This window comes from Anas platyrhynchos, chromosome 5 (genome assembly GCF_047663525.1).
Source record: "Anas platyrhynchos isolate ZD024472 breed Pekin duck chromosome 5, IASCAAS_PekinDuck_T2T, whole genome shotgun sequence".
NCBI lineage: Eukaryota > Metazoa > Chordata > Aves > Anseriformes > Anatidae > Anas > Anas platyrhynchos.
Window position 1 is genome coordinate 40531093 of NC_092591.1, and position 22083 is coordinate 40553175.

The following is a 22083-nucleotide window of genomic DNA, read 5'->3' on the forward strand; positions in this document are numbered from 1 at the left end:
CAGAATATACATGTACAAGTAAGCACACAGGTTGGGTGACTGAACGCATGGGTAGGTTGCTGAACATTGGATTTACATCCTTAGTTCCACAGTACAGCTGCTGAAAATGATAGATCTACACTCATCGAAGCAGTTCAGTACAGTAATGGGACGATGCTACCAGTTGCTTTCACGTGGCCTAGTAATAGTATACATTTGTATGCTAAATCATACTCATATGAATAATCCATCCAGGAATGAACAAGAATCCTGGTATGCTCCTCTGGTATTCAACTGCATGTGAGGAGGGAATCTTGGGTTTGGCAGAGAAAACATACATTTACTATGTCTGTACTTGAACGCTGTTCATGAGAACTGAAAGATTAGATGTGAAGCAGGGAGAAAATATCATGGCTATAAAATTCTGGAAAATAAGGAAATAGTGAGCTAGTGGGTAGAAGGTCCAGAAGGTACAGGAAGAGGTAATTGTAAACAGAAGGTTACTAACCAACTATTTATGCGTCAGTACAGCCACTCCTAGCCAACTCTATCCAAGCTGTAAAATGAATGCAATTCAGCCACACTTTCAGGGAGCTGCTCTGCTCAGACTTAGTACATATTACTGGGGTGTGTATAAGGGTAGATGGAAGAAGACTACGGATACCTACATATGTGTAGACAGACCCTCAGTTCATACACCCAATTTTATGCCAGAAACCACCGATGTCTAGAATGAAACTGAAGGAAATTGGCAGGACATCATGGATTCCAAGATATTTATAAACTTGGAAAGCTTTAACAATGTAAATCTGTCTTAAGATGGAGCCAACTACTGAGAATGCTGGCAGCCTGGGAGCTAAAAAGCTCTGTATGTTCATCTATAGATATGTTTGAGCATGTTTCAGCATATTTGTGCTGCTCTTGTAATATGCTAAAACTCTGAGCATATCCTTCAACCTGTCAAGAGCCAAGTCCATTGTTGCCTTTTGGGGTATTAGATTTCTGTTTCTCCTTTTCACCATCCCACCCCCAAGCTCTTCATTAGTGTTATGCTTTTTTTTTTTTTTTTTGCTTTTTTTTTTTTTTGTATAAGAATTGAAATGTCATAAATAAAAATATGTGTTGACCAACAGAACATTATTCTTTCATAACTTCTACATGACATTTTCTTTCAGTAAACAGAAAAAATAAACTCCAAGCTGTTAAAGAAAATTCTTTAATGTTATTATGATTTATATTACATTTAATCTAACTCTAAAGATAACATGCTAGAAGACAGCTCAGTAGTTGTGGAAGCCTGTTCAATATAGAGCATACAGACATACACATTTGTGGTCTTCCATGTTGTGGCATACAAGATGAAATAGTTGGGAAAGCTTTACGTTAGCATCTAAAGAGATGTTGCCCACGGCTAGAACACTGTGTATATGCTCAAACACGTAACTTTCATTCAAAACAGCATGTGTGTAAAGAAATTAGGCACCAAGAGACAAAAAAAAAAAAATGTTTAGTTGTTTTATTGCCAATGAGAGTCTGAGTAATAAACAAAATGTTTTGGATATATTAATTTATAGAGAGCAATTATATATGATTGGTACAGTGTCTAATAGAATGATTCATGTCACTGGAATGTTAAAATCAGTGCCTATACATTGTGAGGAAAGAAAGGGGGACTAAAGGACAGGCAGTGGATAGCGTACACTGAAGATAGCATTATCTGGTTTAAAATTATTGACAAAGTAGGAAAAAAGGGTCTTGGAATGCTTATTGATCAACATATTAAATGATAAATCATGAGATGAATGAGTGGTGCAGGAGTCAGCAGTAGGCTACCAGATTGAATTTAGGAAGAGAATGAACAGCTCCTTAAAAATCTATCTGAGATGGTTAGGTAGAAAAATTGCATTGTGGAGGATGCTAATCAGGAATTATGTGTAGGAAATTTTGCCCTATAAAGTATCCTTAGAGTCTCTGAAAACCCTGGATAACTTTCTAATTAAGAAAATATTTAAAGAAATTTGTGAAAGTTCTAGAAGAGGCTTTGTTCTTCTGGGTAATGAATGAGTTGCTGACAGTTATCAAGGTAGCAGTGGGCACTTTCTAACTTCAATTTTATGTGCAAACTACAGTCCCATCTGGTAGTACAACAGCCAGCAGCCTTTCAGGAGTGATATATCAGACTATTTTTCTTTCCATCTTGTCTTGTCTCTGTTTGAGTTAGGGGCTCCCAGCTCTTACAGATTTCAGAACTCAGTAGGAACTAAGAACAGGGAAACACTACCTTTCTCGAGATCTCATGGCTCATCGCTCATGGCACTGGACCAACCCTGCTATGTGACATTCAAAACCTCTCCATTTATCACTCACACTGAGGGTGGCTGACCCCTGTTGCAGCAGAAATATATAGCCAAAAGCAGCTTTGAGAAGATTGAAGCTTTCGTTCAAAACTGAATATTGTCCCAGTCAGAAGTGGTGAAAATATTTTGAAATAAATAAGTAAGTGGGAAAAATGAGACATTGAATACAGTGAATAAAAATCATCAACAGTAGACTGCAAATAACTGGAAGATCTAAAAAAAATAAAATAAATTCCTTTAGTGGGCAGGAAAATATTATGTGTTTGTATATTATATGTTTATATATATTTATATATATTATCTATATATATATGTTATATGTTTATATAATATTATATATACATCTGAAAAAATAGAACCTAGCAATGGCAGAAGTATACTAGGTAATAAATGTAGAATTATCAATCTGCAGAAGAAGCATTCAAAAGCATTTGTGTTCTGGAAAGATTATACTGTCATATTTTATAGAAAAGACATAATACTTTCCATTGCTAACAAGTAGGGGGAAGGTTAAATGACAGCTATTAAATATTTCCAGATCTGTTGAGATTACAGAAAAAAAAAATGGCTAAGAAATTCCATAAGACACTACTGCTGACTGATAAGAAATCTTGAACAAATTAATATCGTGCCAACATTTTAAAAAAGTCTACACGGCTGTAGCCTAAACAGCTGATATGAATCCTGAACTAAATAATAGTAATAATGTGATGTAAACAGTGAAGAATCAAAGGTGATAGCATAACATAAAGGAATGTTGTTTCATGAAAAACAATCAATCTTCATCTTGTTTTGTGATGGTATCACAGGTTTGATTGTTAAATATGCTTGCATCTGTTTAGGTCAGAATAAAAATCAATCTGTTTGCTAGTGAAGATAAAATATAACAGATTACAAGGTTGCAGTCTACAAGGGACATCATGAAGAAGATATTGCCAAGAATAGAAAGGATTTTAGCCCAATACAGAAAGGCATTGCATGAACAACTGGAACTGATGCTATATGAACTTCAGTTAGAAATATATTTTAAAAGCTATGCAAATTAAACAGTAGAACTATTTCTCAGGAGATGGAGAATTCACTATTTGCAATCTTCAAAACAAAACTAGGTATCCTTCTCAAAGACACTGTATCTTAAAGAGAAATTATGACCATAGGGCTAAAGTTAGACAGCATTTTTGTTGGTTAAAATACAAGCCTAAAATCTATAAAACTTTTTATTAAATCATATGGAATTTTGCCATTGACTTCAGTAGGAATAGTTCTTCTATATGAATACTCTCATATAAGAATGGATGATAATCATGTAATATTATATGAGATAGAGCTAAATGGCCAAATGTTTAGCTGCTTTGATTTTGAAATCCAGTTATTAATTTCAGAAATTAAAATATCTACATACTTAAGTCTTCATATTGTTATTATTTACAAGGTGCTAACTTCTCAACAGTGAGACCTATTAGTGAAAATAAAACATCTTCTAAAGGCAGAGAAAAAGGCAGCTCCAGAGCACAGGAAATTTAAAACCACTCTGAATAGAATACTAGAAAATATACAACCAAATATAATCCTGCACCAGCATCAGGGAATGGGCAATATATTTGCTAAACAAGGGGCCAAGGTGCCTGCATCAATGCAGATCAGCACTGTTATCTGACACTACCTTTACTGCTATACTGTGATAGTTGTGTGTCATGACCTAGCAGGCCAGGAGATCTAGTCAATTAAATAGACTCAAAGTATATAATTTGACAGATATTCTCTCAGATGTTCCCCAAATTTAACAGATGTTTGATGAGGCATTCCAACACCAACAGTTCTGTAACTTAAGAATTTAGTGCTGACACTGGGACACAGGTTGCATTATAAGATCATTCCTAAAAAAAAAATAAAAAAATAAAAAATAAAAAAAATTATTTCTCTCTTCATCATCTTCAACCAGTTGCAGAAAACTCTATGTATTTTCGTAATGCATGAAGAAGTGACAACTTTTACTAACATTTTATCTTGACTTTCTTTTAATAATACTTATAAAAGAAGTAGTTGCAAATTACAGACCACTGTTTGAATGAGATCTCTCTACCTAGGGATTCTTCCTACCTCTTCATGTATTTGCATTTATCTTCCAAATCTATTTTAATGAGCTCTATATAAAAATGAGAGCTCGTACTTCTCAAGCCTGATGAACAGGTAATTACTGTTTTGATTCCCATGAGAGGTCTTTGAAAACCCATCTTGTCATGGAAGTTAAGGGCATAATGTTTTAATTGTAGGTGAGCGAGTGCTGGGATAGTGCTTAAGCTGAATATTCTGCCATGTAACTATTGTCCAAAATACCTTTCTACAAATGACCTATCAATTGTGATACAGCTTTCACCTGTATGTTAAAGACAGGTTAGATTTTTCTGCAAGGGAGTCTGGATAATTCTTTCTTTCCTAAACTAAGAGCAGTTCTCATCTAGAATCAGACAGAAAGTAGTGTGCTCTACAGGTCAAAATTGAGGTCCATACTTAATAGATTATCTTTTGGCAATTAACAGGAGCACCTACATTAATTAGGTCAGTAGACAATTTCTCATTTCAACCTATTCGTAGTGGCTATGAGCTACGTTCAGGTAAAAGTCTTAATCCTTTGCTTCCATTTCAAAAGCATCAAGGGATTCTTTGCTGCCACGTATTGAATGAAAAGATGATGACTCCAAAAGCTTTCCCCCTACACCAGCTATTGAGAGATGGTGTAAGGGATGCACCTATGAGTAGTGGGTGCAGCAAATTCTGCCTACCCTGAAGCACTGTGCCTCTGGGATCAACACTGCATACCTACATCAGCAGCAGTGGAGTAAGGTCCAAATTTTCCATGGCAAATGGAGCTTATCAGAACAGTTTCAATCCTACTTCTTCACTAAATAAAGCATATTCAGGTCATGGTGAGGGAAGAAGTGAGAGCAGAAACCTGCCCAAAGCTAGGGGCTTTGGGACCCAGACTGGGAGGGGAGAAGCTTCCCACTGAGCCATGCACATGTGACATAGCTCCCAGAAGAGCAGCTGGAAATGGAGCTTCCTACAGTTGATTTTTCACTATCAGTTTGGGAACTGATAGTTTTAACACCTAGTTTTTCCAGATCAGATTGTATCATTGCTTGCATCATGCATATTAAATGAAATAAAACAACTTGAGAATTCATGTCAAATTCATGACTTCTGCTTAAGTGCCAACATGAAAAAGGTCATTCCATCTAACAATTTGCTAAAGAATAAACCAGTTGATTCTTTAAACTTATAAATCTATTTCACTTCAAAATTAATCTTTTTTTTTTAGGGAAATAATATTTTTGCTAATCCAAAATGAATGTTTTCCAGTTTGCATTTCAGAAAAAAAAAAAAAAAAAAAAAAAAAAAAGTTTGGTTTGGGATTGAATCAGAAGGATTTTTTTTCAGTTATTTTCAGCATCAAACAAGAACAAAAAAAATAGTCACTTAATTTTCCCAGTTCTGTATACAGATACAATTGGAGACTGCCGAAGAGACAGGTGCTCAGCATCTTTGAAAATCAGGCCATTAAAGTAATGATTTTAGCCTATTGATCTTAAAGAGAAAGGAAATTGTACAATGAATATATTTAGAGATGATACCAAAATAGGAAGCACTGGAAATAGCAAACATCAGAGGAGCTTAGAAAGCATTAAAACGAATACAATTTAATGTGGATAAATGTAAAATAATACACATGGAGGAAAACACTATCTGGCATAAAATCAAAGGAACATTCTGCAGGAAAAACAGTAATGTGGAAAAGATTTGGGATGAGAGATAAGAACATATTGGACATGAGGTTTCAATTTAATGAAGTTGCACAAGAAGTGCAACTATTCAAGAAACTATTCATGAAAACAAAGAAAGATGAATTAAGATTTTGGTTTGCTTATTCCTAATGGTTAATATAACATTCTATTTCTATGTATATTATTAGCCAAATTCTGTGCTATTTGGAGAAGTCAATGTTTACATAATTTCCTTCTTTTTTTTTTCTTGTTACGTTACCTTTCTGCAAATAACTTCATCTACTATTTTTAGTATGCACAGCAAGTGTCTCAGAGAGAATCCAGGAAATGATGACAGAAACAAGTATTACAAGGTGTGATCTATTTTGTGAGAGGCTAAGGGTACCTCATGGTTAGAGCTCAAGGAAAAGAAGCTATGATAACAGTCTTTAAACATTTAAATGGCAGTAGTCCAAAAGGAGGGAGAGATGATTAACTGAGGATGGAAGTGGCCTGTTAAGGAACAATAACATGAAAGGGGAAAAAATGTGTATGTAAAAATTAAAAACAAAATGTTAGTCACAAGGACAACGAGATGAAGGGAGAAATTACCCTAAAGATAGTTAATGTATCATGTGCTATGTGTGCTTCAAAGGAGGCTTGATAAAACCCTGAGGACATTTATGTAAGACATGTTTTCTGTGTGGGGCACTGGGTGATTCTACCTACATGATCTTTTCACACTTGTTCCAGACTCAAAGTGGTTCCTGTTTTGCTTTGTTTCTTTTGATTTTCTAAAATTCAGATTTTTTTTATATATATATTTGCAAGTCTGGTAAGAAGATGCTTACTTTCACTTTATTAATGTTTTTCCAATTCAGGTTGACAAGGCTGGACCTAGAAAAACAAAAGAGCTAGCAAGCACGGTTAAGTTGATAAGGTATTGCATTTTTGCAGTGATAATCAGATACATCATTGTATCTGATTGTACCAAGCACAACAGTCAAGTGTCAAAAGGCCCAAGTCTAAGACTGATGGTCACAGAACATTGACTTTTTTTGTTAATAGATGTCAGAGTTCTGCACAAAGAAAATGTTCCAGAGCTTCTTCAAATGCAAGAATGTAACGTAGAACCAGTTAGCTTCCATTTTGCAGTTCCGTGTTTCTCTGCAAATTATGTTTTTTTATCTTCAAACAAATATTGAGTTTCTAGAGAACAGGATGGCAGACTGAGATTAAAAATAAATAAATAAATAAATAAATAATAAATAAATAAATAAGAAGAATAAAAATTCTCCAGGTTTCTTCCTTAGCATACCCCTGCTCAATCTAAGCATTGCCTGCAGGGATTTTAAGATGGAAATCACATGGCTAACATTAAAATCTTGTTAAAGGATTAGGGGCCACGTCCTGAGCCAGGTTAAATTGAATGCAGCTCCATTGACTTCAGTAGAGTTTTACCCTTTCACAGCAATTGAAGATCTGACAGTAAAAATGTCTTGGGCTGGTTTATTGCAGGAATGGATATGTATGTTCATATTTGATTTCTGACTCCAAGTTTTCTTGACCCTTTATAGTTGTCTGCTTCTTGATAAACTGAAGTAAAAAATGTCATGTGGAGTCAAATGCTTGAGAGTATCTTGCAAGATAGGAAATGTGAGGATCCTTACATCCTCACATTGCACATATGTGCAACCTTGTGCTGTTACATTTTCATGCATTATGACACGTATTTTAAAAATGTGTATATACACAAGTTTTTTTCACAAAGCTATTGCCCCACTTTGTGCATTGGTTGGAATGAGGGTTCTGTTCTTTATTTCTTTTTATCTTTGTCACTCCATGTGTGGGTCCTGGCCTAATTTACAATCCCACCATCCAAGCAATGCATAAAATGCACAAATTATTCATTTCTTCATGAGCTTTTCCATAATGCCTCATTAATTATTTTTATGGCTTCTTATGAGAAAAAAAATGATATAATTCCCCTTTCACAGATAAGAGAACAGAGACAGAAAAAGAAAATAACTTTTCTGGGGGCCACAGAGTGAGTCCAGTGGCAGGCCCTGAACTCCTGATTCTCTGCTTGTATTTATACCTTCCCAAAAGGAGATGAGTTGCATACTCACAGCTTCCAGAAAACTCATCTGCAGTCATACTGGTAATTCCAAAAGCCAGGACCAAAATACTGTGGTGGGGGCACTCAACTAATGAGAATCACAGTGATCACCTGTAAAAATACTATCTTTACTTACGGACTTTCCAGCAAAGCAACAAATATAATCAACTTTTCAGGGTCTACAGCTTAACCACTTGATCATACTTTGAGTTTCTGAAATATCCTTCTATTTTATACACTGTGTTTCTTTACACACAAACTGATGTGGGTCTTCCCGTGACAGTCCACCTTGCAGCATGAAGAATCTCATAAGTACCTGTTTTTGCTGTGTTTGAACTCTGAAAATAATGTAAATTTGTCATTATTAACGAAATGTGCATTTTAATTACTTTTAAATTACAACTGGAATTTCGGATTCTCTGAACTCCCTTGACAGAAGTATGAAGTAATCTGTAAGCAACCTTGCTTATATACTGGAACCTCATGTCCTTATATATATGCAAGTTTCATCCTGCTTCATTAATAATCCACAGTAATAACATAGAATATAAGAGGAGAGTTTCAGGACAGTTGATTTCACAGTCTGTCAGACACATATATCTCACAGAAATATTTGTTACATTTGTTGCTGAAAACTGAAACTGCTTAAAAAATGATATTTCTATAAGCATTTGCTTTTGTGTGTGTGTGTGTGTGTGTGTGATTACTTGCACTACTACATGAAAGCATATGGAAATGTTATTTGTAAACTTCTTTTCATCTCTGTATTTTATCTTTGTTATGGTAAGAAAAAGTTGAACTGTTAGGTATATTTAATCTGAGAACCTGAAAAAGTCATTAGCTTACTATAGACTCTTGATATTGCGCATTATAAGATATCAACATTTCCATGTGGGAGAGATTGAAGAGTTTCCCTGCAAAAGTATCTAGAGGATCTGCTCACTCATTTGACCTCTCTTGTGCTGGATCCACCAGCCAACAGTCTTAGCCTCCAATTCAGAGTGTTTGTAAGCCACTAAAAGAGGTAGTTTTAAGATTAGGTTGCATCTTTTTTCACTGGAGAATATGATCTCTCCTATGTTAGAAGCATTAGAGTGATAAACATAATGAGAAAGGCTGTCTTTACAGTACTTCTGGCTAGAACTAGAAACAGAAATGTCAGAAGATCCAAGAGAAAGCAGGTGCTTGGGAATTTTTTAGTCCAAAGATACAGAAGTAAGAGCTTCAGGACTTTTTCCAAAGCTTCTGAGTAAGCAAATGAAATTTGAATACTTATTTGAATGCCACATTCGGAATGCTAAAGACAACTGAAAACTAGTTATAACCTTTGGTCAAACTGTTCTCACCAAGACAAGATGAACCTGAAGTAAGCTGCAGATTTAGATACTATATGGAAATGCAGCTTCTATGATGTTGCATTTCAGCAATGAGTTTCTCACAGTGTATACTCAGGAGTTTCAGAGTGGGTATTCAGGAGTTTTCTAAACAGCTGTGTACTGCATGAACAGGAATCATTCAATCTACTGCATGACAATTCAGATATTTTTTATCTTAAACCCTTTGAAAGGAAGGCCACGACAGACAGCAAAGATATTTTACCCTTCAGGAAGAGTATACCATGCATAGCAGCCACCTTAGAAGCTGAGACACTAGGCAGATGGATGGACATGTATACTTCTACAAATACCTGCTAACATGGCTTTGTTAACGTAAAGGTCAAAAAGCAAACTGCAATCCAGAACATCAGCTTGGTTGGGGATACTCCTCCCCAGAGGACATGTTTTCAAGACTCTGTGAAATCGGGTTGGCAGCTTATGAAAGATGTAATCTTGCTCCCACATGTCTCATGCAAAACCACAGGAAATAGCACTCATGTTCCTCACGCCAGTACTCAAGACACACATAATCAAGTGCCATATAGTCCCTTACTATATAGTGTAATCAGGAGGCTTTGGCTTGTTATCTGTTGTCAAACAATGTGTGCAAGGGAGCATACAGAATATTTTTGTTCACCTGTAAAAACTATTTCTCTTTGTTACCACCATCAGGGAAATGTTTTTACAAGTTGTCCCTCAACTAGCTGCTTTTCTCAACATATTCTGCTTTCTGGTGGTTAGCATGTACAATCATCCTGCATTTATGTGCAATGGCTAAATGGGATATGTAGTTCTACTTCACCTCTTGTTGCCCACCTATCTTTTATTTTTTTTTAAACCACTTTACACTTCACTAACACCAGTATAAATGCACCAAAATGTGAAAGCAGAGTCTGATCAAAACCAATTCTCCAATCGGCAATTTACATACTCACTTCTGCAACTGCTATATTTAGCCGTTGTTAGAGAAAATAAGAAAAATGAAATTGCTGAACAAAAAATGATTGAAGCCTTATTACAGCAAAAAGCTAGATTATTGTGTAGGGCTGATTTTTTAGAATATGTACCCCTTTCAAATTCTAAAAATGTATGTCTATTTTAGACATTTGCAAGGCATTTGGCAAGCACTGCTCAGAAGATGATAGTGAAACTTAATTTTAACATTTGAAAAGCTTAGCTTAGGTCAGAAATTGAAACGTGTTTGAAAAGCTCAGCCTCTGCTGCAAGGGACATATTTGAGAATCATGCAAGTAACAGGAATGAATTTCTGGCAATTTCCACTAATGAGAGCATAAACATAAAAATTACATGTCTGTGCCAAAGCCTGAGGTCCAAATTAGTTGGCTAAACCCATTGTATGACCATTTTCGACATTACCAGCCAGAAGAACACCGGTTCTAACAGGTGATATTCATGCTTCAAATTCAACATTATGTTGAGTGTTGTCATAATCTCCCCATTTCTGTATCCAAAAATCTATAACCCTTGTTGTCCAAGGCTAAAGGTGAAAGAGTCTACAGGCTCAGATCATGGTTCTTCCTCTCGGTCATTTTTTGCATCATTCTTCTTTCCCAGAACTCCAAGTGAGCATTCTGAGGGCTCCTATAGAGAAAGGTAAGAAAGGAAGCAATCGGAAAGGACAAAGTGTGAAACATAGCTTCTTCTCATCCTTCCTTACCTACTGTTGAACACATGAATCCCAGGACCTGGCCACTGGCTGGGGAGGCTTGAGAAATTAATGTGGCTGTAATAACATTGCTAAAGGATGGAGGGAGGTGCCAAGAACCTAAAGCAGAGGTGAACACAGAAGATCTAACTCCACACAGATGGTTTTGGAGTCTGGAATCCAACAAGTCTCAGATTATTTCCATAGCCTATTCTGCATCAGAGTAGAGAAAGAGCAAGATTCACCTGCACTGAAACAATTCAGGAGACATTTCCATATGGAAATCCTTTGGGAAGTATCTCCATCTTAGCCTCTTCCCTAGGGTTTCTTCTGCTAGAGGGGACAATCAGGCCCAGACATATTACATACAGATTATCCACTTAATCTCATTTCAGTATATCTCCTCCTGTACTTGTTCCAAACAGACAAATGTATCTTCTGTTGACTGCTACATAAAAAGGTATCCTATTAAAGCCTAACCTTCAAAATCAAATTTTCCTTATAAAAGAGAAATATATTTGATGGAGGAAATTGCAACTAAATTAAGATCAGCATTAGATAAACAAATCCTTAAATGGCTCCTAGCTATTGATTTACTTTCTGAATTGATTTCTCTGGCTCAGAAGTCACACTTGGTAGGGAACACGTATTTAAACCTTTGGGTTTGGTCTACACTAGGGAAATCTTTCCCAAATAGTCCAATTTTAAAAGAAATTGGAACTGTTGTTTGGGTTTCGCTAAATTTTGGAATCAAGTAAGAACTGTTTGTTTGTTTTTTGTTTTTTTTTTTTGGTTCCTCATCTGTCCAAGGACTTGAACTGGCTTTTAAGCAAGAACTCAAGAGCCCATATTAAGAAGCAATGTCACTTGCAGGAGCTCTGAGCAGCACTGATCCCCTGAGTTCACAGCCTTACACATCAGTACTGCTGTTTCCGGGATTTTTATCATATTTCTTTGAAATAATTGTTTTTTTGATACGTGCTGTTCTTACACACTAAACTCATGCAACATTTGATGGGTACAGGTTGCAAGTGTTTTAACATAGTGCAGGTATTTATGAATTTGTGTCCCAATACATAACTTCAGAAGGTTAAATTCTTCTTAAATATATAGAAGCTCCCAGACTTTCTAGGTAGTATTGTCAATACCATTGTTCCGCATTAGGTCTTCAAGTAAATTTCTGTTTAAGTATAACTTCTGTTAACATGCAAGATTGAAACTTGAACTTTTAGCCACATTTCTTTTGGTGAATATTTTAAGAATACATCCTGAGTAATTTTATAAAACTGATGATGACTACACACTGGGATCAAACATTTGTTACTTTCAAAAAGTCTTTTATTGTAAATCCAGAAAAAGTGCAGTATTAACAGGTTCTCTACAAAGAAAAAAAAAAAGTATTCTGTAGTACAGTATGAAATGGACAATCTTACAGTTTTTCTTTAACTATCTTGAAAGCTGTTATGTAACTGCATTTTGATGGGCACAATTGCAAGGTTTCTATTAAATAACAGTTGTATTTCCTGGAGGGGAGACTCTTTTAGTAGCAAAAAAAAGTTTGCAGAGTAGGCATTTAGCTCTGCTTTCTCCAGTAGATGTCACTTGCAGTTCATAATAATTCATGTAAAGAAGTTAGAGTATATAGAAATGCATGCCTTTCTTTGAAATATGAAAGCCAAATTAAAAACCCATTTTGGTGCCCTGTGTATGCAGTAAGTCTGGCATTTGGTTTATTTTAACAGATGGCATTGAAATAACAAAAGGTAAAGCATTTTTGTTTCCAATTGATCTGTGAAGATTTTGTCTCTCTCTCCTGTAATTTGAAATAACAGAAGGAGATAAATTTACTTGTTGACACACAGGAAGTCTGGGTCACACATGATCTAATATTGTATTGACAACTAGGATTTGGCAATTACCAGATTTGCTCTAAAGAGAAAATGTATTATGTAATTATTTTTTATTTCAGAAGTATTAACATTTTGGATGAAATGTAGTAGAGAAAAATTATAGGACAAGTATCCCAACAGCAGAGCTATTTTCTTGTACCAACAAAAGAGATATTGTGGAGAATATTGTGTATTTAAGGAAAACTGTCTTGTGTTATAGGTAATTAGAAAAGTAAGCAACATTCTAGGAACTTCCTGTATGATTGCTATTCATATTTCTGCTCTTTCTTTTATTATAATAATAGTGTACCAACGCTGTCTTCAATAGAGTCACTATGGGCTTATATACATGGTGAAAACTCATCTTCAGGCAAGCAGTGCCTTATGGGTGCATTGTGGCTCCATAGTTTCAAGGGCACTACTGATGGTGAATTATCTGTAAAGGTTCACATTTTATAGCTCCCATTGTTTTACTTGTCTCTACCTGATATATATGCTGTGCCTCTAGAAACTAGGATTTAGAAGCTGGTGGTTCACTTGCTGGCTGATCACAGTGTTTGATGTGATCTTTGGAGCCATACCTCTCTCTCTGCTTCCCTCTGTCTTTCCTTTCATTTGGACTGCTGTATTAATTTCCATTCCATTCACTATCATGTGGATGAGATAATTGAGAATTCCAGGTTGGGACTTTGGTGTTCTCCTTTTTTTATTCCTAGTAAAATCCCAGCATGATTTCTAGGAGACAGAGTTTCCCAGAATAACCACAGCCTAGTTTAGAAGGGGGAATAAAAAAGTAGTTATGCTGTCTTCAGCTCATTCCTCTATCCCCCAACTCATTCCCCTACCTTCTCTAGGCAGCCAAACACAAAAACAATCTTTATGTGTTTTCAGAAGGAATGTGTACCCAAGTAGGCAGCAACCACAGAGATGTGGACATGAACTGTACTGTAGTATCCTTGCCCTCCCCTGCAAGAGACTTGAATAATTAAAATGTGGATAAACCACTGCCTGCTCAGGAAAGAGTCTGAGGAACCTGCCATGGGAGAGTAGTGGAGACTATTAAACCTTTGTCCCTCATCCCTGAAAAAAAACTGGTGTATACTGTGATTAGAAGGAGAAATTTACTTTCCTTTACTTAGAGGCACACAGTTACAGCTTTGACAATAATTTATAATGTAAAGAGACAGTAACTTTGTCTTTTAAAGGATTGAAGGTGGTGTGCATTACTGAAGGTGAAAGAGGTTATGAATAAACAAAACCCATAAGATTAAATAATCTAGAGATTTAAATCTAGAGATGTTCTTGAACAGAGCTCATAAAGTTAATATAACAGGCACATATTGGTTCCTCTTCATCAGAGGATCTCACATTCTTACAAATTCCATTCCACAGCAAAACTACACTTTGTGAGCTTCATTTTATAGATATGCAGACTTATAATTCATCTCTGATAAAGCTGTCCAATCAGTGAAGGAGCCAGAAGGAAATCTAAAAATGGTGATTTCAAGCTCTCTGGTTTACCAGATAAACTTTCCCACCTGTTCCTTCTAAGGGGAGATTCATTTCTCTCTCCACAGGTTCTGAAGGTTAGAAGGAATGTCCCTGAAATGGTAAGCTAGCCTTTTACATTCCTAAGTGGCTCTTTTGAACTTATCTATTGTTTATTTATGCTGAGGAATACTCAGATTTAAAGAATTTATTGTGAAATCCATTCTGAATTTAAACATGGCACATACAGGTATCTTGTGATATTGTGATGGCATGAGAGACGCATCAGCTTCTGACAAGCTCATCTAGGGGATTGAGGAGGACATGAGGTTATCCCTTTTCTCAATTATTCGACATCTGGGTTTCTCCTTCTACAGTGTTTTGACACAAGTTAATTGCCAGCTTCATTCATGTGAGTGGATGCTTTTAAACAGAGCACTGCAAGAAGTCATGTGCTTCTTCTTCTTAAAGAACCAGAGCACCCTATACCATTTCCAAATTGACATCCCTGCTTGGTTTTGCTATCAGTATCAGTAAATATATATATTTAGCTTCACTTGACCTCTTGAAGCTTCATCCGTCATGCCAGAGAGTAAGGACGTCACACTAGATGTAAAGGACATTGAAGAAAAGGAATTGTTTAATACAATTAGAATGAGCGTTGAGTAATCAAAATATAAACCTTTAGTAAAAATAGTAAAATAGAAGTAATTTCAAATGAGCAGATAACTTCTGGCAGTTTTGTCTTTTGGTTCTGTGTTCTCATCAACTTTTTAAGCCACTCCATTTCAAATATCCACAGAACTCACAAATAAGACAGCAGATCCAATACTTTATCAATGCTTACAGCCAGAGAAATGAAAAAGCTCTGATTTAAATGGTAAGGCTGGCCATCCTTCAAGCTATCATTCTTTTAAATCCCCATGCTCCAGCAATTTGCTCTGAGACTTGCAACTCATCTGATTCCCACTTCTGAGAACAAAATTCTCCGAAATAAGTAGATAACCTCCACTGGCTATGATTTTATGACAGTACTTTGATTAGCAGGTGATCCTTCTACTGAAGTCAAGTGAAGTAAGTAATTATTCTATTTTACGTTATTGCTGTTCAGGTATTGTTGACAACTGAATTTTTTGTCATGCTAAGCAACATAACAGCGGAGATTGGGTAGTTGGAAACAATAACTCTCTTGGGGGAAAAAAAAAATTAAAAAATGATGTCTGGTCACTTTATACATGGCAGGTCTCCAAGTACATGCTGAATTGCAAAAATATAACACATTCAAAAAGAATATTTATGTGCCCCTTCCTCACAACATGTGCGTTATTTTTCTCCCATGTCACAAAAACTGTAGCCACAATTTACAAGTATATGCACAATCAAATTGCTATTGATTTAGCAATGCCTTTCTTTGATGTCCCTTGCCTTAACCTCATTTATAAAGCTGTTTTGCATTATTTCAAACTGTCAATGATTTGTGACTCATGAATATTCAAATCTAATTTGCACTTACCTTTTTTGCATGCATGCTTACTTGTAATATGTCTCATTTGCCCTTTGTTTCGTGTTTATTTGCAGATTGTTTAGTGAAGTAAACTCTGTTTTTAAAGTAACAGCATCTATTTATACACAAGTGGTCCAATTCTCACCTTAGTACAGTTTTATATCACTGTAACTCCATTAACTTCAATGGAGTTTCTCCTGCTTAAGTAAAGAGAAGAAAAATGAGGCCCAAGAACTCATTCTGGCTGTTTTCCATCTGCTCCCAATTTCACATCAACATCATTTAGCATGTTCCATTGGAATAATAATATTGTTATTTAGTATTTTATTCAGAAAGAAATATCAAGACTAAATCCTCTCATCTTAATATTTCAAGCTCTAGGACAGTTCAGATCTTCAGATCTGAGTAAAAACTAAGAATTCATTATACTGACTTATTAGTATTCCCTTATAACACAGTACTTTATTACCAGAAAATAAAATACATATATTACTTTTGGCTTATTTCTGTGGCTAAGGTAAATTCAGCAGAATAACCCCTAAGTTTAAGAATGCTGATATAATAATATACCATTTCCCAGATAAATAAATAAATAAACAATTAAATAAACCATCTAGAAGTGTGATACCTTCACACTGCACAGTGTGTCCCAAATCTAGCTCTTTGTGTAAAAAAAAAAAAAAAAAAAAAATTAAAAAAATCAGTTGAGCTGCTAGGTGCCCATGGAAAGCAGGGCCAAGATCCTTATATGTTTTTGTTTGCTTGTTTGTTTGTTTTTCCCCATTTATGGAGGATTATATAATCAAAGCAATGCCTTTCTCAAATACTAAGGATCTTGCTAGATGTTTATTTCTGGAACAAACAGTTACTGTGAACATATTGGCTGCAGACAGGACCTTCTTCAATGAATGAAGTCTGGAAACAGCAGAAAAAATAAATTCACTTTTGGATCAAACCGTATGATCTCCCTTCAGTCCCCAAAGCTGTTTTTCAGAGGAAGCGACCTGAAGTTCAGCTGGGGGAGGGGAAGAAAGGCAATTGATTATTTTCAATAATGTTTGAAAGCTGAAATTAACCTATAGTGACAAAACTGTTTATGTTCCAGGGCTCCTACTGCAACTCTATGAAGCAGCTCTGGGGGTTTCAGATGGGTCTTGTTCTGATCATGTTTGTGGCCATAAGTGAACATTAAAGCAAGCAGGATTTTTCTTTGAACAAATATTAGGTGAATGTATTTTCTTTATGGATCAAATCCTGCATTATCAAATGGAATGGAGCAGAATCAGACTTTCTATGAATAACTGCACAAAACAAAAGCATGCATACACAGGCAGGAATATATGTTGTGCACTTTTATTATTCATTTAGTCTCCTGTTTAAATAATTTCATCCAACCTATTGGGAAATAGAGCAAGTGTGATAAGTGACTAGTGACACATCAAGAACAATGAAATGAAAAGCCCAAATGAACATATTGTAAATGACTTTTAGGCTGGAAACTGTTTGCCTAAGCTATTCTTGGTGAATATTTCAAGGTAAAGAGCACTTTCCCTCTGAAGATTCATTGTACTGCCCTGATACGATGTGGGGTTCCCAACTGGGAATAAGAGATCTGAGTCCAGAAAATAAGATTGCGTTCATCCAAGAGTTCAGGTCAAATGAATACTTTTATCAGCTCTTCCATAAAAGAGAAAAATATTTCAAATGTTTATTTTTAGCTCCTTACATGAATAATAGAAATAAAATGACTTGAGTATTAAATGTGAAGCAATTTGTTTAAAAAAAAAAAAAATCTCATATATAGGTTAATAATTGTATACAGCTTAGTATGTGGAATGTGTTTGTTTTTTTTCCAAGAACACCAGGATCATGGTTTTAAATGGCATGTCTCAGCTGTTGTGAAGTCCAGGATAAAGCCGTGTCCCCTCCAACACTAAAGAAATAGTATTATCCAGTATGACACATGCCTAGATATGTCTGATTGTGATCATAATATAGCCTTAAGGTAAGAGCACAGGACGACCACTTGTATGTTATTTTTTCAAAGTTGTTTATTTTTATCTACATCAAATAAAAGCTTCTGCTAGAGCTATTTATGCTGATGATCAGTAGGACTATTAGTGATTGTTTATAAATGTATATGAAGTAGTGAGAGACATTTTTTAAATTTAGCATGTACTTAAAAATGCAGCATATTAGTACATTGTCACATAATGATGTTTCATCACTGAAAAAAAATATATATATATATATTCATATTGAAAAACACATTGGAAAGGAATGTACTGCTATAACACAAGAAATACTCAAATAGCATCAAACAAAAATCTGAGCTGTGAATCACCAAAGTATGAATTAAAGAACAGGTCTCTTGTGCAGAAGACTTACTGCAAGGGTTGTGCTTGTCCACGTTTACCCTCAGTAGGAGCAGCAAAGCCAAGTACTTTGCAAAATCACTTGGCAGAGCCTTGTCCTGCATCCTTCATTCAGGTGGTTCTCCTGCAGTCAACAGGACCTAGGCCTGAGGATAATGAAGGCTATCAGCATTGAAAGCACTGCAAAGATTCATGGCCTAGAGTTGATTTTCTTTGAACTTTTTTGTTCCCTCTGCAGGTGAGACCTATAGAGTGATGGGCAGCCCTTCTAATGACTGGGGATTTCAAACAGTAATGTGGCAGTATCTTCTTTTGGACCTAGGACCCTTAGACCTCTTGTTGTGTAGTCACATGCCACAGGACAATTTCCTTTCTGACATCCTGACAGTAAAGTCAGTAGTGATACAGCACAGATGAGTTTTGCTCTTTGACTTTATTGGCTAACTGTGATGGGGAAAAACGTGGTGTGTGGAAGTATGTAAACACATTAAGATGGTTAGGCATACACTTTAGACTTAGGACACGTTCGGAGTTAAGAGCCTTCTCTGCCTTTTAACACCGATACAAGAAGAATATCCCATCTAATTCACTGTGACTACGGATACCCAGATTCTTTTGTTCTAACATGGAAAACCTGGTGATGTCTGAGAACTTGCTAAGCCTGCATCTTGTTCTTCTGCTTCCCTTTCATTGATCCTGTGTGACCATTTTCTCTTGTGAGAAATGGATCCTCCCATTCTCTTGCGGTGTAATTGTGAATCATCCCGCTCAACCTGCCAAGATTCAAGTAGAAGAGTAAGATTTTCAAAACGGTGAACAATGGAAGAAAAAGTAAAATTGGAACCATCATGGAGGGTTCACCTTCATAAAATAATTTGTATTAACTAATGTATGCTTCTTTGCTTACCTTATACCTGTGTTTCATTGTCTTGCATTAGTGAAGTAATTAATTTAGCAGGAGAGATGAAAGGAGCCAAAGAGATGACAGCAGGCATGTGTGAGAAAGAAGTCAAGTGTAGGTCTGTAATGGTGGGCAGCTGAAAAGCATTTCCAACATGCATTTTGTAAATGTGAAGAGAGTGTGATGGAGTGCATAGAGAGGAGCTGGAGGTGTGGTGTCTTTTCTGCTGCCTCATCAGTGATTGTGTACTGGGTATCTTCTGATAATATACAGGAAGGGTTAAGCCTCAGAGCCCACTGTAACATATCTGATCTTCTTCTGTACCTTTGACCATTTGCAGGGAGGGGTTAAACTAAAACCCCTTAAACTAAAATGTTTCCTGCTTGGGGGGTATATGTATGTTCTTCTTTTTCGACCTAAGGCTTCTTAGGGGAAATCCTGTATCCAAGGGCTGTTTTGAGAGCTGGGAGTACTGCACTAAACCTCTGGGGCAAATGTTTGCATTGAATCGTTGAAAGAATCTGAGATTGGCAACGCCACCCTGCCCTTGGCTAATGAGCCTTCCCCGAGAGAATATCAAGTGCAATTACCTTTCAGGGAATAACAACATACCAAAGAACCATGGACCCTGCAGAGAAAAACGAAATACACATTCGTAGATAGAAACAGCTATGAATCAGCATTAATTATCCAATAGAGGGAAAAGGGTTGCAATAAGTCTCGGTTCCTGACTCACACCATAGATCACAGCCAATGTGGGCTACTTAGAGAAAAAACATTTGCAAAGTTCAGCCTGCCCTAGCCCCCTCCCCTCACACGTTCGCTTCTTCGCTCGAGTCGCGGTTGGGGGCTCCGCTCCTGGGACGACTTTCCCGACCTCCAGTTTGGCGACGGCTGCGAGAGGCATTCGGGGGGTCTAGTGGCGGCGAGGGAGGCGTCCGACGCCAGCGGGACGGTTGAGCTGATGCTAAGGCTGAAGCCAGGTTCCCCCTGTGCCGACGGGGCCGGAGACATCCAGCTGCCCTCGGAAGTCCTGGGAGGAGGTCTGGCAGCCTGCCTTTGGCTTCCCAGCTGGGGGGACCACGTCCCCCCACGGCTCGCTGTCCGGCACATGCAGCAAGGGGGGAGAGTCCCGGACTGTTGGCTTTTATTATGCACATTCCTAGGAAGGAGAAGGCGGGGGAGGGTAGGGGTGGAGGGTGAGGGGTGCACATATTTGGGTTCGAACGATTGGAAAAACATGTGAAACCGCATGTCCAGAACCAGCACCACTCAAGGATGCCCCTGCGGCAACCCGGGCGTGTGCCTTTGTGCCGGGGCGCATCTTCCTGGTGCGGCCCTGCTCCGTCTGCAGCCAGCCCTGCGCGGAGCCGGCGGAGATTGCCTTGCGCGGCCCCGGGGCCCCCGCCGCAAACTCTTCGGACGTGAAACCACCCCGGAGAAGGGCCGGCTGCTTTGCTGAAACGAGGCGCACATATATTGAGTTTGTCAGGGATCATAAAATGTGAATTGATTATTCAAACAGCCATTGATTATAAAAGAATGCTTACTGCAGCAATGGGAAAGGTTAAAAGGAAATTGACCCTCTGCGTACGTGACATAAAGTCATTAGGTAAATGAGATATTCATACGGGGTATAATCAAGGTCATGCTAATTTTATTTGCGGTGTTCCACTCGAGTCTCGAGCTTCGTTTTGGGGCCGCAAATTGTCCCCGGGGGAATTAAAACACCGGGTAGACCCCAGGTGCCGTAAAAATCAAAAATAAAAATAACTAAAAGGGAAAATAAAAAAACGCACTTGAAACCCGAGGAGGGCTGCAAATTGCCCCGAAGTCCTGCTGTGGCCGCGGTGGGCCCGAGGCTGAGCCCCCGCCTTGGTGGTGCCCCAGCGGGCGCGGAGGGGCGCGGAGCCCCGCGCAGCATCGGGCCTCCCTGCGGGGGTGCTGGCACCTCGCCGCGGCCGGGCGCCTCCTCGGAGCCGGGGGAAGAGCTGGAAGTGCTGGCGATGTCAAAGATCCTCGCCTCTCCCAGACAGGATGAGAACGTGTAAAAAAATTAGATGTATTTATGCACATATTTATCCCCTCTAATTACAGAAATTAATCCTCTTACTTATGACTAAAAGGTAACGTCTAAGGCGTCCCTTTGATGTTTAACAGCATCGTTTGTGGCTAACATTCCGACTGATTAAGGAATAATTGTTGTTAAATGCTTTACAAGTGGATAGTGTTTAATTGAGAGGTATTCATAATTTTACGGCTTACCACAAAATGAAACGTAATTAAAAACGCAGGAATTTCCAACTGATTTTATTCCAATTATGTTTATTGTTCAGACTAATTATCGCACGAGATGGGGTACTTTTCCCCAGCCCTACACGGCACGCGTCTCCCACATACACCCGGGCGGGTTTTCTTTTCCAGGTACAGGCTTGGGGCGGCTTTCTGCAGCCTCCGCTCCCCCATTCTCCCCCGCCTCCCATTGTAATTAAATGCTCCAGCCTTTTCTTCCCTCCTCCATGCAACACCTTGGGATGTGAGAAAGTGATGGCAGCTCTCTTCCCTCAGAGCTCCAAGTAATTGTAGAAGGGCTGATGAATTTCTTGAAGAAACACTTGCCACACACTGAGGAAACCATCTCCTAGCAGGATTTTACAAACCAAAGTAA

The 22083-nt window shown here is 37.5% G+C and overlaps 1 long non-coding RNA gene across 1 annotated transcript; it reads left to right on the forward strand.

Annotated features, from left to right (window-relative positions):
- Positions 1 to 15122: 15122 nt before the first annotated feature.
- Positions 15123 to 20565, forward strand: LOC110352654 (uncharacterized). Its single transcript, XR_002401943.4, has 3 exons — positions 15123 to 15709; positions 17997 to 18144; positions 18753 to 20565. It is a non-coding gene; the product is annotated as an uncharacterized lncRNA (long non-coding RNA).
- The last annotated feature ends 1518 nt before the right edge of the window (positions 20566 to 22083 follow it).